The sequence below is a fragment of the Saccopteryx leptura genome, chromosome 12, assembly GCF_036850995.1.
Source record: "Saccopteryx leptura isolate mSacLep1 chromosome 12, mSacLep1_pri_phased_curated, whole genome shotgun sequence".
NCBI classification, from domain to species: Eukaryota; Metazoa; Chordata; class Mammalia; order Chiroptera; family Emballonuridae; genus Saccopteryx; species Saccopteryx leptura.
The window spans coordinates 19,434,693-19,452,105 of NC_089514.1; the positions used below are offsets into that span (position 1 = coordinate 19,434,693).

General features: G+C 40.5%; 1 protein-coding gene and 1 long non-coding RNA gene across 2 annotated transcripts in view; one reads left to right on the forward strand and one right to left on the reverse strand.

The window, feature by feature from the left end:
• POLR1F (RNA polymerase I subunit F) overlaps window positions 1-17,413 on the forward strand; it is a 51,869-nt gene that overhangs the window by 10,193 nt on the left and 24,263 nt on the right. The window lies entirely within an intron of this gene.
• On the reverse strand, window positions 533-2,177 carry LOC136384072 (uncharacterized). Its single transcript, XR_010747520.1, has 2 exons — window positions 1,465-2,177; window positions 533-1,068 (listed from the first exon to the last, which is right to left on the reverse strand). It is a non-coding gene; the product is annotated as an uncharacterized lncRNA (long non-coding RNA).

Below are 17,413 nucleotides of genomic sequence, written 5' to 3' on the forward strand. Positions count from 1 at the left end.
TTGACATTCTAAATAAAGTTCTATAATCTTATTAGCAAAAGGACTTTGTAATGCAATGTCGTATCATTAAACAGTCTATTTGAGCTTAGGTTTTTTGGTTTATTGGGATTTTTTCTTTTCCTTTTCTTTTTAAATGGGCTTCACCTTTATCATAAAATTACAGGCCACTTCCTTTTGCTTTTTTAAAAATTGAAGGCAATTTACCAGTTTCAGATTTTCCTTTATCATGGCTACTATAGTATTTTCTGTTGTTTAACTTAGAATGTTTTGTTACAGGAGCTTCTGAAATCTGCAGAGCTCTTAGGAACCGTGTCACTACTGAGTGTGGTAGGAACAGTGTTCACTCATCTTTCCTTCCAGGTGCATGTGTGGTGGGGTTCTATTTCCCTCCATGTCTGCGAGATTGGCGGAGAGGGCTCTTCTCTTGTCTTTATTCATTTGTGCCTCAACCGTTCTGTTTTGGTTGTCTGTTGGAGGAGGAGGATCTGATGAAGACCGGATGAATGTGATTCTGATTAGTGGGGAATTTCCCAATTACTTTTTTTTTTCAATTTTTTTTTTTTTTTACAGAGACAGTCAGAGGGATAGGGACAGACAGACAGACAGAAACGGAGAGAGATGAGAAGCATCAATCATCAGTTTTTTGTTGTGACACCTTAGTTGTTCATTGATTGCTTTCACATATGTGCCTTGACCATGGGCCTTCAGCAGACCGAGTAACTCCTTGCTCAAGCTGGCGACCTTGGTGTCTTGAACCTGGGTCCTCCGCATCCCCGTCCGACGCTCCATCCACTGCGCCACCACCTGGTCAGGCCCCAGTTACTTTTTAATAGTTGGATTGACTTGCTAGAAATTGTGAAAAAAATAGCTGTTCACTGCTTTCACCAAGAAACTATTGGCTGTGCCTTAACTACTGGAAAACTGAAGATTGAAGTGATAGGCCGGTTCAGGCTGATAATTGACACATGGCAATATTCACTCGTTTAACAGGTGTTTGACCAGTTACTATGGGCAACCTATTCTACTAAGGTTCAGAGATATAACAGCAAAGTAGACGTAGTTCCTTCCCTTAAGGCAGGGGTCTCAAACTCGCGGCCCGCGGGCCGCATGCGGCCTGCCGAACAATTTTGTGCGGCCTGCAGACTAATCCATGAAGTTCAAAATATTTTGGATAAAATTAAGTAAGCCTAGGGGCCTACTTGTATTTTTCATTTCTCTAGCATCCTAGTTAGATATTAGCTTAGTTAACAGCAGTTGTGATGCGAACTACAGTTTCTGGTCGTTTTGTGACACTGAGTAAACTGCATGTACGATTATGCTTGTTGTACTGATTTTTTTTTTGTTTTCAACTGCAGTGAGAAAAGTGTTGCGTAACAGTTGCCTTTTGTAGACCTAGTGCGGCCCGCCGAACGGCTGTGATCTTGCTCTGCGGCCCACATGCTGAGTTGAGTTTGAGACCCCTGCCTTAAGGGATGTCATAGGAGCAACAGATGCACGTACACACAATAAAAGAAAGAATATACAGAAAGTTAGTAACTGTGGTAAGTACTACAAAGAAAGAAGATTGTCCACTCACTGTTAGTTGTGTTAGTGTCTGTAGCTGGAGGAATGGTTGACTTGAACTCCAAATGGCTGCCGTTTTTATTGCCATTTATGTAGTATTGGAAATACTACTTACTGGTCTCACACTGTTTAATTTCTGGTAATGTATTCTGTTAATAGTGTATCTTGATCCACATCTATAACAATAGAATACAGAGTTTGCGATGTTTGTCTACAAATAGATGTGCCAGACAGTGGCAGGATGGAAGCCACTGTCTTTTCATTCAATTTAGTTTCATGTGAGGATTGAGCCCTTGATATATGGATAGCCCAAATTGAGAGAATGGTGTCAGCATAAAACACACACCAGGTTTTGAAAATGTACAAAGATTGAATGTAAAATATCTCAATTTTGTATATTTGTGAAATTATAATATTTTTGGTATAGTGGGTTAAATAAAATGTTAAAATTAATTCAGCTTTTCCAGGTGTTTTTGGCGTTTCTTTCTGCTAAAAGATTTAAAATTGACTATGAGGCTCATACTGTCTTTCTTTGGACAGCGCTGGTTTAAAGGAAGAATGAGTTGAAAGGTTTAATACAATGGCTTACCCAGAAAATGTTTTACACATTCTTCCTTAAATTTTTTTTTTTTTTTTTTACAATAATAACTCAGATTTATTGAGGACTTACTGTGTTCCAGGCAGTGTACAAAATATATTTTTTTGTTATAAATAAATTTTTATTTTAATGGGGTGACATCAATAAATCAGGGTACATACATTCAAAGAAAACATTTCCAGGTTATCTTGTCATTTAGTTCTGTTGCATACCCATCACCCGAAGAGAGATCATCCTCTGCCACCCTCCATCCAGTTCTCTCTGTACCCCTCCCCCTTCCCCTCTCCCTCCTTCCCTCCCCCCACCCCCCATAACCACCACACTCCTGTCCATGCCTCTTAGTCTCGCTTTTATGCCCCACCAATGTATGGAATCCTACAGTTCCTGTTTTTTTCTGATTAGCTTATTTCACCCCGCACAATGCTACCAAGACTCCACCATTCCGCTGCAAGTGATCGGATGTCATCATTTCTCCTAGCTGAATAGTATACCATGGTGTATATGTGCCCCATCTTCTTCATCCAGTCCTCTATTTTTTTTTACAGTGATTAAAAGCCTTTAAGCAAACTCGTGGCCAATACAGCAAGAATCCATAAAAGAGTAGTGTCCTTAACATGTTCACCAAGTCCAAGTTGGCCTCATCACCATGCCAAATCCCTGAAAAATGCCACAGTTCAGTCTGTTAGGAGCTGTCACAGGGAGCAGGAGTCCAGGAAAGTTCCCCACAGGAAAAGTCCGCATGGCACTGGAATTGTTGTCGCCATTCTATACTTTGCAGCTCATGTCCAAGTCCCAGTGACCACTGCCTCTAGCTGGTAATGATTCAGATAGACTGGAAAAAGCCATTTGCAGCATGCGTGGATATGGAGCTTCTGTTCTCTGCCTGGAGAGTTGAGACCAGGTTGCTTTTTCATGGAGCTCTGTGACTGTGGCATGGTAAAGAGAACCTTGGGATACACTAAGCTGGGTGGCAAAGGTGAATTCATAATACAAGTTGGCAAAAGGAGGAAAGAGAGTTCTAAACTAGGAGTAGGTCCCAGCCTGAAATATGAGTGGGGCAGTGAGGTAGGAGGGATAAAGGAAACACTATATATTAAGCAAAGCAGCAGAAAATAGGACTATCAACACCCACAACAGAGATCTTTGAGGGAAGAAGAAAAAACCTGACTATTCAGGCAAAACATAGTTAAGTGGCCCTTGTGCAAATGAGATCAGTTTACCTGCTTCTTGGAAGAAATACCCTAGGCTCGTCCACAGTGTCATAGATGGGGCCGATGGCCCTGGGCACCTTCAGCCTTCAGTGGCAAACCCCAGCTTTCTGGGCAAGGTTAGGTCATAGGTGGCTGGAGCAGGGCTGGAAGAGACTGAACCCTCCCTTAGAGGAGCGAGGGGGAAGCCCACCTTCCAGTGTCCCTGTTTCCTCACAGCAGAGGCGTGTAAGCCTGTCAGGCTTTAGCTCAATGACCTTCCTTTCCACTATTGAAGCAGGACCCAGATGGCATCCTATGAGACCCCTTTGGAGCATTGGAGCCTTTAATCTTCCTTAAATTTTTGAAATTTAAATTCATAATTGTAATCCTGTCTGACTTAATATAGAAAATCAGTTTTTAGTGAAACAATATCGCCTTCATAAATACCATGGAAACTTCAAATTTTTGCTATTCATGGAAAAATACATTGTGGCTTAACAAAATAAGCAAATTCCCACGTGTCATGTGTATCTTTGCAGTTGGTGCTTCTGCATTCATATTGTATACAATTTAAAATAATTTGCATATTTGAAAATTGAACTTATATTTACTTATTCATGCTTTTTTACAATGTGATTAGCTTTGAAAAAGCAGAGCTGGTATTTGCCTTGCCTAGAATACAGGGACTGTATATTTTTACCCGATACAAAATCTGTGGTGATGATATCCTCCATATTCTGTTCAAAACATTTGTCACATGCTATGATTACCTTGGTGTGTCTTTTCTATCTCAGTATTTGCTCATTAAAATCTTCTAGCCTAGATCAGACTGCTTACCTTCTCTTTAATTACTATCAGTCACCAACTTTGCAAGGCACCTCATTCACCATTTGGAATAAATAGATGATTTAAAGAGTTTCTACAATCAGAGCACTTAATTTTTTTCTGAGATGCACAACAGTGTAAGTCAAGCATAAGTTTGAAAGACATGAACCGAGTGTAGGAACAGTCACAAGTGAACCACTGTTGCAGACTGAGGCAGAGGGTAACGTTCGAGCCCTGCTAGACCAGCAGCATCTTGACCCATAGAGAAGGGCAGGCGTTGGGGGAGAGCCTAGCAGAGGCTTGAGAAATAGTGAATGCAGAAACCGTCTCAGACACGGTATTCCACATCAAGTTTTTCCAGACCAGAGTTGGCTAAATGTGCTTGCTTTGTAATTATAATTGTTCTTTTTTTATTTTATTACTTAGAGCACTCTGCTTTATTGTTTAAAATTATTTACTGATTTATAAAGCATGTCTCTTGATCAAAATATGTCCTGACCAATTATAAAATGGAAAGCAGTTTAAAATGGTAACACTTTGTCTCTGATGTGAGAGTTTTAGCCTTTTCACACTTTTCAACTACAATAACACACGGAGTGCTCTTTCCGAGGTGGGATGTGCTATTCTTACTCCATCAGTGTGTGATGGCATCTTAGATGAAAAACTTCCAACTGGTCAAAATTGAGTGTCCCATTTGCTTTATACATTCACCACAAGGATCATCTTTGGACAGTTTTCATCCAAAAAGAAGTCATTGTGTTACAAAATTAATATGTATTTATTTTTTTTACAGCTTGAAATACAAAAGTGTCTCCTCTAGCCCTGGCCGGTTGGCTCAGCGGTAGAGCGTCGGCCTAGCGTGCGGAGGACCCGGGTTCGATTCCCGGCCAGGGCACACAGGAGAAGCGCACATTTGCTTCTCCACCCCTCCGCCGCGCTTTCCCCTCTGTCTCTCTCTTCCCCACCCATCAGCCAAGGCTCCATTGGAGCAAAGATGGCCCGGGCGCTGGGGATGGCTCTGTGGCCTCTGCCTCAGGCGCTAGAGTGGCTCTGGTCGCAATATGGCGACGCCCAGGATGGGCAGAGCATCGCCCCCTGGTGGACAGAGCGTCGCCCCTGGTGGGCGTGCCGGGTGGATCCCGGTTGGGCGCATGCAGGAGTCTGTCTGACTGTCTCTCCCTGTTTCCAGCTTCAGAAAAAAAAAAAAGGAAAAAAAAAAACAAACAAAAAAAAAAACAAAAGTGTCTCCCCACCCTCCCAGTGATGATTTACCTCCCCAGTCCTCCCTGACACACAGAACAGTTCTACACCCCAGAAAGAAATACTACTGTCAATTTCGTGTACAGGTTCAAAGTTTTCTTTTTAAATAGACTTTAAAATATTTTAAAATGTTAATGCAATCAAACTAGTCATAGTCTTTGGACTTACTGTCTTTCATATGATATAGATTACTTTCCATATGTGTATATATACAAGTTTCTTATTTTTAATGTTGGCAGAATGTCAGTGTGTAATTTGTTTTCTAATGGTGAACATTTAGGTTTATATTTTCCCTCTTATTAAATACACATATTGAGGATGCATGTTTAGACATACTTACTTGACTGATAAAAGGTCCCAGAAGTGGAATTGTATGAAAAGGAATAAATAGTTGTACTTTTTTATATCAATTATCAGATTGTCCTCCAGGACCTTTGTACCAGTTTACAATCCTGTCAGCAATGTATGGTTGGCAGCCTTGCCAACACGGAGATTACTGGTCATTTTAATTTCTGAAAATAGGTGGAAACGTTGTGCTGTGTGATTTACATTGACTTTGTTTTCAGTGAGCTTGAACCACTTGTTTATTGTCTGTGCGTGTTTTTTTTTCTTGACAGTTTCCCTTCATGTCCTTTGATTATTCTTTGTGGTGCTTTGCCATTTATTCCTTTTTTTTAAAGAACTTTCTGCATATTTGGGATGATAATGTTTTTTTTCTATTATGTTTGAAGTGTTTTTATAACTTATTTATATTTTAGCTTTATTATTTGTTGTTCAGATACTTATTTTTGTGTAATCACTGATCTCTTTTTGGATTTTATCTCATTGTTTTTCTTACAGTGGCACTTCCATCCCAAGATTATAAGATACTCATATTTTATCATTTTATTACTTTTACATTTAAAATTTTAATCCATATGGAATTTGTGTAGCTTGATGCAGGAAATTATTTTTTTTCCCTTCAAACTGATGTTCATGTGTCCCCAAACTATTTTAATTAAACCCATATTTTAATCTTTACGGATTTGAAGACCCATCTTAGCTTACACTGCATTCCGTGTACTGTAAATAGTCCTGTTTTTCTTCTGATATGCTTGTGTATTCTGGTACAGGACCACAGTTTGTTACTGTGATACAGTAGGCGGAGTTCTTAGGTGGCCTCTGCAATCTCCCACTCTTATTCTCCTAACTGAAGATGATGAATTTTACTTACATGATATATTTATTTATATTATAATTATATAACACAGTTGACTTTAAGAAATTATCTGGATGGCCCTAACCTTAATCACATGAGCCCTTTTATTATTAATTTTATTTTACTTTTTTAGATGTATTTGGAAATTTTTTTAAACTTGATTTTTCAGTTATAGTTGTCATTCAGTATATTTTAAGTTTTTTTAAATTGAATTTATCAGGATGACATTGATTCGCAAAACCATACAGGTTGAAGTGCACAGCTCAACACACCACCATCTACACACCGCCCCCCTCTGCCTCTGGCACTGTCTCTCTCAGTGCCCCGCCCCCACCCTCACCGAGCCCCACCCCTTTCCCTTGCCTGTCACTGCACTGTCCACTGTGTCTGTGTTGTGTATGTATGTTTTTTGGCCAATCCCTTCACCTTCTTCCTCCCAGTCCTCCAACCCCCTCTTTTCTGACAGCTGTCAGTCTCGTCCATGTGTCCATACCTGTTCTGTTTTGTTTTTCAGTTTATTATGTTCATTAGATTCCACATATAAATGAGATCATACAGTATTTATCCTCTGACTGGCTCATTTCACTTAACAATCTCCAAGTCTATTCATGCTGTCACAAAAGATAAGTTTTCCTTTTCTTTTCTTTTTTTAACAGCTATGTAGTATTCCATTGTGTAAATGTACCACAGTTTTTAGACCTACTTTTCTACTGATGGGCACTAGGGCTGTTTCCAGATCTTGACTGCTGCAGTGAACATACATATGTGTGCATATATGCTTTCAAATTAATGTTTCAGGATTCTTAGGAAATATCCCCAGGAGTGGGATCCCTAGGTCACAAGGCAGTTCCAGTTTTAATTTTCTGAGGCAGTTCCATGCTGGTTTGCACAGTGCTTGCACCAGGCTGCATTCATTCCCACCAGGAGTGCTTAAGGGCTGCCATTTGTCCACATTCTTACCAGCACTTACTTGTTGATTTATTGATGATAACCGTTCTGACAGATGTGAGGTGATATCTCATTGTGGGTTTTTTGTTTTACTTTTTATTTTTAATTTATTGTGTTGACATGGTTTCAGATGTCCCACTCAATGTAACACCCTCTACACACTGCATTGTGCACCCCCTTCCCCATGCAGAGTCTCATTGCACCCCCATACCCCCACAACTTGGCCTCCCTCCCCCCAACTCGACCCCGTGTTTCCTTCTGGCTGTTGCTACCCTGTTGTCTATATGTATGTGTTATGTATATATTATTTTGGCTAATCTCTTCACCTTCTATGTTCCTGTCCCCTCTTCCCCCTTCCCTCTGACAGCTGTCCATCTGTTCCCTGTGACCCTGCCTCTGTTTCTATCTCGTTCCTCAGCTTACTGTGTTGATTATTCAGATTATACAGTGTTTGTCTTTTCTCTGCCTGGTTTATTTCACTTAATGTAATAAACTCCAGGTCCATCCATGCTGTCTGAAAAGGTAATATTCTTTTTTATGGCTGTGTAGTATCCTATTGTGTATATGTACCACAGCTTTTTTACCCACTGGTCCGGTGATGGACACTGGGCTGTCTCCAGATCTTGGCTATGGCAAACAATGCTGCACTGAACATGGTGGTGCATGTCTTCTTTGGATTAGTGGTTTGGGATTCTTAGGATAGATTCCTAAAAGTGGGATGGCTGGGTCATAAGGCAGTTCCATTTTTAATGTTTTGAGGGATCTCTATACTGTTTTCCACAGTGGTGGCACTAGTCTGCATTCCCACCAGCAGTGCAGGAGGGTTCCCTTTTTTTCACACCCTCGCCAGTTGTTTGTTGATTTGTTAGTGGAAGCCGTGCTGGCAGGTGTGAGGTGATATCTCATTGCGGTTTTAACTAGCATTTCTCTGATTAGTGCCGTTTAGCATTTTTTCATGTGCCTCTTAGCCATCTGTATGTCCTCTTTGGAGAAGTGTCCTTTGCCCATTTTTAAATTGGCTTGTCTTTTTAGTTCTTGATAAATTTTGGTGATTAATCCTTTGTTAGGTGTATCAGTGAATATGTTCTCCCAGGCAGTGGGTTGTCTTCATTTTTATTCATGGTTTCCTTTCCTGTGCAAAAGCCTATTAGTTTGATATAGTCAAATTTGTTTATTTTTTTCCTGTTTCCCTTGCCCAAGGAAATAGATTGGCAAAAATATTGGTATGGGAGATGTCTGAGATTTTACTGCCTATGTTTTCTTCTAGGTATGGTTTCATGAATCACATTTAAATTTTTTAAATCTATTTTGAGTCTGTTTTTGTGTAAGTTTTAAGTAGGTGGTCTGGTGTTACTTTTTTTTTTTTTTTTTTGCATGTACCTGTTTGATTTTCCCAACACCATTTATCAAAGACTATTTTACTCTATTATATGCTCTTGTCTTTTTTTTTATTTTATATTGGCTTCAGGTGTACAGCACAATGGCTAGTTAGTTACTTAATTTATAAAGCGATTCCCCCCTCGGGCTGATTATTCAAGCATCCATCTGTCACCATACGTAGTTGTTTCAGTATTATTGACTATTCCTGATGCTGTACTTGGCATTCTGGAGCTTTTTTTTTTTTGTATTTTTCCGAAGTTGGAAACGCGGAGGCAGTCAGACAGACTCCCGCATGCCCACCAGGGGGTGGTGCTCTGTTGTGACCAGAGCCATTCTAGCACCTGAGGCAGAGGCCATGAGCCATCCTCAGCGCTGGGGCCATCTTTGCTCCAATGGAGCCTTGGCTTCGGGAGGGGAAGAGAGAGACAGAGAGGAAGGAGAGGGGGAGGGGTGGAGAAGCAGATGGGCACTTCTCCTGTGTGCCCTGGCCAGGAATCGAACCCGGGACTCCCGCACGCCAGGCCAGGGCCTGGAGTCTTTTTAAATCACAGAGTTTTCTCCACCTGGTGGCAGGGTGAGATAGATTTGAAGCATGAGAAATGTCTGACTGGAGGGAGAGCCTCCCTTACTGGAGAAGGAAGAGCGGAGAGTCAAGGATCTAAGAAGGGCTACCCCAGGCTGATAGCCAGCAGGAAGATGGAGACCTCAGGCCGACATCCACAGGTAACTGAATTCTGCCAATGTCTTAGTCTTAGAAGCAGGTTTTCCTAGAGATCCTCTAAATGAGGATTTGCCAGCTAACACCTTGATTTCCATCTTGTGAAGTCTTGGGCAGAGAACCCGCCCACACCTGCCAGACCACTCATCAACGGAGCTGTAAACTACTGAATGGATGTTGGAAGCTGCTCAGTTGTGGTCATTTGTTAAATGGCCAAATAAAAAGGATTTACATAGCTTCACGGTAAGTTTTGAGATCGAGTTAAAATATCCTTTATTATTATGCACTTTCAGAATTGTATTGGCTCATCTCTTACATGTAGATATCTGGATGTCCTTAAAAATCAAGTTTATCAAGCTAATTAAAAAGGTTTTTGATGGAATTGCTCTAAATTGAGAGAAGATTGAGGGCCAGTTGAGTTCTGCATCATACTTAGTTTCCGTAGCCCAGGCGTGACCAACAGTTTTTGCCCCCGGGCCAGATTAGAAAGAAAACTTTTTTCACAGGTGGGATGAAATATTAAAACTGAAAAATGTTAAATATAAAAACAATTTGTTTAAGTAAACAAAATTTTATTATATAATTTGTTTATGAATAACAGTGAAAATTTTAATATACAATATTTTAAGAAAAATATAATTACATACCGTATAAACATCCAAACTGTATTGCAATCAATTGAAAGAATATTTAATTAATAGAATAAGGTTGAAGAGGTTATATCACAAATAAAACAATTATTTCATTTTACAAACAGCCTGGACACATTTTCTGTTATCAACTGCAGCTATTGTCTGTGCTACAGTGCCACTTGATCCAGCACAGTTGACCACAAAAATAACGGATTGTTTGACCTTGGGTGCGCACTGGCAAACTCCGCCTTAAAGAATGTGGGTTTCACATCACTGCTAAATGTCAAACAGTTGGTATCGAGTACCAGACAAGTACAAAAGTTGTAAATCTTTATAATGGAATTTTTTTAAAAAATAAAGAAGCATCGCGAATCCATTCAACCGATTAATTACTGGAAGTTAACCCTAGATTAGTCACATGCAGAATTCTTTTCCACATATTACTATCTTCTTAAATATCTCGATTTCCAATAATCAAAGACGCTTCCGCTTCTGAGTAGCTGAGATTTTAAAGTAGCGGAGAATATTAAGAATTTAATTGTGGGCCGTATGTTGGCCATGCCTGCCCTAGCCAGTAAACATGTTAGGTCTTCATTTGTTCAAGTCTGTTGCATCCTTCAGTCATACTGTTTTTTTCTCATAAAAGCATTTAATACAAAGTTTATTTTCAGGAATTTTATAGTATTTCTTGTTTTTGTTCATGGGATTTTAAAAACAATACATTTCCTAACTGATAATTGATGGCATATAAAAATATATATAATTGATCATATATACTAACCAAGGTGGGCAGAAAGGCCAAAGTTGTGTCTGTTTTATTGGTCTTCTCAAATCACCACTGGTTTTATTTACCAGGTTTGCCAATTTTTTTGTTTTGTTCCCATAATTCCCACTCTTTACTGAAAGACTATATTTTGCTTTACTTTTTCTTGCCTTGGCTTTTTAAGTTCTTAGATCCCCTTTAATTTCAAGCTTTCTCATTTATTAATGGAAGTCTTTGATCCTAAAATCGTCCTCTGAATTCTTTGACCTCAGATTTATTTAGAAGGGCATTGTTGAAGTATCTAGGAGATTCCATTGTTGTTCGTTACTACTTTTTCATTATTAGTTTCTAGCTGTTTCATGCCCTGTGATTTTCAAAGATATGCTCTGATTTCTACTTTTGAAAAATGAGATTGTCTTTGAGACCCAGAACATCAGTGGTTCTCAACCTTTCTAATACCGTGACTCCGCAATACAGTTCCTCATGTTGCGATGACCCCAAACCAAAAATAATTTTGGTGGCTACTTCATAACTGTAATTTTGCTACAGTTATGATTCGGAATGTAAATACCTGGTATGCATTATGTATTCTCATTGCCACAAATCAAACATAATTTAAACATAGTGATTAATCACAAAAACAATATTTAATTATATATTGAGAAATATTTATTACTAATGGACCTCCTTACCTAGTGTATTGGGGCTACCAATCCATAAATAGCTGCTTAACTAATGGATCTGTTTTTTCCAGATTAGTGGCAAGTTTTCTATATAGAGCAGTGTGAACTACGTCATAGGATACACTGCAGTTTCTGCACAGCATGGTATCTTTCAGGGCTCTTTCACACTATAAAGCAGGGTTTCTGCGGTGGAATTCACATCTCATTTACTTCAATGGGAGACCCGTGGATTCCGCAGAAGAGAGATCCCCTGTATGGCAGAAATGCAGTTCCGACACATTTCTTCTTCTCCTATTCAAGTCAACGGGAGGCAGCAGCAGATTCCACTCAAATATAGAGCATGTTGCTTAATTTTTTCCACGCTAGAGCTTTTCCTAGAGCAGAAAAATTCCAAAGGTGGAATCCGCCACCCCCAATAGACTGAAAGAGGCCTCACACTGAGGAATCTGCTGTGCGGATTCTGCAGTGTAAAAGATCTGCCTCCTATAGAAGTCTATTGGGGGTGGCAGATTCCACCTTTGGAATTTTTCTGCTCTAGGAAAAGCTCTAGCGTGGAAAAAATTAAGCAACATGCTCTATATTTGAGCGGAATCTGCTGCTGCCTCCCGTTGACTTGAATAGGAGAGGAAGAAATGTGTTGGAAACTGTCATTTCTCCGCTTCTTATTGAAATTAAAAGGAGGCTGCGGCGGATTGTGTGGTAACCCGAGATTCTCGGGAGCTCTCTTCCACAAAATCCGCCGCACTCCCAATGAAATCAATAGGAGGCGGATTCAATGCCGGAAACCACTGATTTCAGCAGTTTCCTCATTCAGAATATGGGAAAATAGTGGGAGATATGGGAGATAATTATACATTGGGGAACAGTGTGAACTACATCTTATAGTGGTCTCTTATAGTATAAGACCGCTGTAGTTCACACTGTGTAAATGTATGGTGCTTTGTGTAAGTGTAAGCTGCTTTGTGTACTGTGTAATGATTACACACAAAGCACCTTACACTTACACAGTATTGTGTGTATGGTGTGTGCACTGTTTTTACATTATTAACCTTTTTTACACCAGCAGGCTGTCTTGCAGGCTCTCTTGGCTGTCCGCCTCTTGCCTCTCCGCCTACTAGGCTTCTGTCCTCCAGCGCTTGAGCCCACTGATGATGTCAGCAAGCGCCAGACACACGTAATGCGCTGCTATGGACGAGCAACCGCACTGCTATGGACTGTGGAGCGTTCCCCGCTTCCCCCGCCCCTAGGCCCAGGACGGTGATGCAATCACGTCTGCGCATGACCGCAGGCATTCAGTTTGGAACGCACATCCATAATGGCGTGCGTTCAAGCTGAATAGCGCTGCTGCAGACGGTAGCGACCCCTGTGTTTTGGTCGTTCGGTCGCAACCCACAGGTTGAGAACCGCTGCAGTACATGGTCAGTTTTAAAAAATATTCTTTAGGTATATTTGTTTTTTGTTTTTTTTTCATTTTTCTGAAGCTGGAAACAGGGAGAGACAGTCAGACAGACTCCCGCATGCGCCTGACCGGGATCCACCCGGCACGCCCACCAGGGGCGACGCTCTGCCCATCCTGGGCGTCGCCATGTTGCGACCAGAGCCACTCTAGCGCCTGAGGCAAAGGCCACAGAGCCATCCCCAGCGCCCGGGCCATCTTTGCTCCAATGGAGCCTTGGCTGCGGGAGGGGAAGAGAGAGACAGAGAGGAAAGCGCGGCGGAGGGGTGGAGAAGCAAATGGGTGCTTCTCCTGTGTGCCCTGGCCGGGAATCGAACCCGGGTCCTCCGCACGCTAGGCCGATGCTCTACCGCTGAGCCAACCGGCCAGGGCTATATTTGTTTTTTTAAATACACAAATCACTTGTTTAAAAAGTTTTAATACATTCTACTGTGAGAAGAAAATGGAAAGATAATGGATAACTGCAGATGATTTGACCATTTTTGTATTTCTCTTGGGTAATTCTTGGTATTTCAGTGAATGTTCAACTCAGCATATTATTGTCTCCTTACTAAAAACGGTGATTGAGGTTCAGATATTTGGTTTTAACTTTTTTCTCAGACCTCTGCCTTGCCAGCAGTAAATAACTTCATGGAGTTGTTCTGTCTTCTACTTATTTCAATACATATTTAGTATACTGGGTCATCTTAAAGCCCAGTTTCCTTTCCTCGGGTTTTAGACTAATAACCCTTAAACATTAATTTGATAACATGCCCTGAATTTATTTTAAAAATTTTAGTAAGGCAAAAATTTAGTGAGTTTTAAAATTGGAGTAATTAAGACTAGAAGCTGAATCAGCAACCAGCTTTTCATCAGCAAATAAGCCAAGTCTAAATAGTGGTAGGTAATTAGTTCCACATTCAGTGGACATAATTAGGAAATGCTCTTCTACTTACTGACTCAGGGAAAAGCCAGGGCAAATGAAATACCTTGTCAGTTCTTGTCTGACTAAAAAGTTGGAAATACAAGGTAATAGAGCCCTTAGAAAGGACCACAATTTAGAATTTAAAATTAGAATATTAGTAAATAAAATGACCTAGAAGTTTATGAGTTTATGAGCAAGAAAGGAAAGCTCTAAATACAATGTGTCTAATACATAACAGAAGTTTTTGTTCTGCTTCCCACCATGTTTTGTTAGTCTCATGTCTTTCAAATTTTGTTGTCTGTAGACCAGATGATCACCAGGCATTAAACAGCATTTGTGTAACTGAGTATTCATGCATCTGTGCAAAAGAGCCTACAAGAATACTACCCCTCCACAATAAGTGATAATACAAACGTATTTTAATGCCTAATGTTCTAATATATTTATATTCAATTTTTTATTCATTATTTTTACCTTTACATGTTAAATGACTGGTTTAACTTCATGCGGGTAGAGTAAAGCAAATTTGACCATGTTCCTGCTTCTTATCAGTTTGTTACTTTGGACAGTTTTACTTACTTCCCTGAGGTGTATTCCTTTACCTGTAGAATGAGAGCATGGAATTGGCAGCTGGAAGGCCTCACAGTTCCTTTCTGTTATAAAATCCTGAATGGTATCCAGACTGCTGTCTATTGTAAATAGTCCATTACATCTTGGAATCTTACTCGCCTACTTGTATCTATTAAGAACTATGTAAAGAGTGAGATTTTACCCTACTTGCAGGCTAACAGATTTGTATGCAATATATTCGCAGCTGCTGGCATAAGACATGAGACACCTAAACTCAGAGACGTAGGACTTTTATTACGAGGTACATTAAATGGTATGAGTTTCTTTGTGTCGGTTCCCCTTGCCTAGCAAGTCCCTTGGGGACAATGCTGAGGGCCCCAGATAGACGCTGTGCATGAAGCAAGCTAGTGTCATAGCTAAGAAACACTATGCTTAGGGAGTAATTGTTTCTAATGGTCACGAGCAAACCTGGCTAACCTTTGCCCTACCAGGGGTCTCAAACTCGCGGGCCGCAGACTGGCCCACAGACTAATCCACGAAGTTTGATTAGTCTGCGGGCCGCACAAAATTGGTGGGCGGGCCGCGAGTTTGAGACCCCTGCCCTAGACAGACATTATCTTTATTACACTGGACAGAAAGCAACCTGGCCTCTGTTATGGAGGGAGACACTTTATTTTCCAAGGCTTTAGCTATGTGGATGTCCTTGAGAAGTTAATCTGAAGCAAAAACTGAGTGCCTCTTGTTCAGTGCAGATGCAACACTATTGTAGAAAGTTGTCTCTAGACGTCACTTCATTCCAAAAGATAAGTTCAGTTAATAACCACTAAATAACTTACACATCTACTATATGTAACTACATATTAATACAGTATGCAAACAGAGCATATAGGCTACATTTTTAACTTCAATATCAAACTACTCACTAAAGCTTTTTATTTTATGGATTTATCTATAAAAACATCTTAAATTTCTTATTTCTATGGGTTTCCTTGTTTTAAAACTAATACATGGTCAAAGTTCTATCTTGGTGCATTACACACATGTATGTACACACGCTTATACATATATACATTGGCTATTAGAGGGTATATGCTAACTTTTCTAACATTCCTTCAGAAACCACCTCTAGTCCACTGCGTGGAGTCACCTGGGGCTTCATGTCACCAGTCCCGTGAATCCTGTCCCGTGAATCCTGGAATCTGAAATGACCACAAGTTCCTTAAGCAAATGAATGGGGTAGCTTTTGGAGAACTCATTTTGAGCATCTAGGAGAGAAATTACTTAAGATTATTTAAGTGGAAATAAGAGTTACTACAAAATTCAGGAGTGCCATAGGAATTCCAGGACAAGAATGCAGCAGGACCTCAAGAAATATTAGAAAATATTAGAACTTACTGGAAAGTACCAAGCGTTTCTTTTGATCACTCCTAGGCCTTCCTTGCAGCCTTGCAGCCCCAGCCACATGGAGAGCGATTCCTGGACTCCCAGTCCCGACAGCCAGTGTGGGGATGGTGTACACTCCCGGTAGCACTAACAGAGCCTGGCACCCAGACCTAGGACAGCTTGTGAGGAATTGTAAGTCCCCCCCTCCACCCCAGAGCAAAAGAGGAATCATTGTTTTCTGGTAGATACTTCAAAAGGTGACTTCCACATCTGGAACTCAATATTTTCATCCTAAATGATTTTTGAAATGCTGCAGTTTTCTTTTTGTATTTTTTTTCTTTCCCCATAGAGTTCTTCACTGAGTCACAGCTTCTATTCAGTGAAAAAGGAAGGAGATGGAATAGCAATATTTTAGTCATGGAGAATCATTCTAATCTGTATATTCTTAGCATCTGAATGTACCAGCAAACCGCAAGCTCAGGCTGTTGCTAAATGAATCAGCCAAGTTGGGAACGTACAGCTTCCAGAAGCTTATGTGCTGTTTTTTAGCCCGGAGGTAAGAAGCCAGTGTTATCACCAACAGTCCACAAGTGGTGGGAGGACGAGGAGAGGCGTGTATAAATTCAGTAAGCTACAGTTCTGAAAGTCTGTATTTTGTTATTTTGTATGAAATGCAAGGCTCATCCATTTCCTCCTTTCAGAAATCATAAATTAAGAAAAAGGGGAACGAAGCCATTTATTTTTTTAAGTCACTCACTAGTTTCGCCAGGCCTGGGGCAGACAGTTTATTCCAGTCTTCCCATTGGATTGTTGATTCCGCCCTCACTGCCCCAGAGCCTGCGGCCTGCAGTGCTGGCACACTGTTGACTGCTCTGCGCTAGAAAAACAAATGAAAACACAAAGAGGACTGCCAGCGCGCCTTCGTGGGTGTAGTCAGCAGATGAAAGAGAAGCCAAGAGAAGCATTGTTCCCATCCAGCCACATGCTGGGGATTCTGTATATTTTACCAATTTGCATGTGACAGGGAGAGAAATACGTGCACCCAGTCTAGATGGGGTTCCTTTGTTAACTGTCCCCGCATTTGAATTTGATTTATTTCAAAATATGGAAAACCTGTTCTGGCAACACATTTAAAAAATAAATGGTGAAAACTTCTCCTAGGTCTCCAACATGTCCAAAACGAACGCTTCAGAGGCAGACTCGGACGAGACGTGACTAAAGCTCCCCCCTCCCCCCAAAGAAAAAGTATAACCAACTTTATTTTTGGGCACCTTTTTTTTTAATGTCTTGAAAGTAATTATGTAGAGAGACAGATTCCTGAAATGTATTTTCTATGCATATT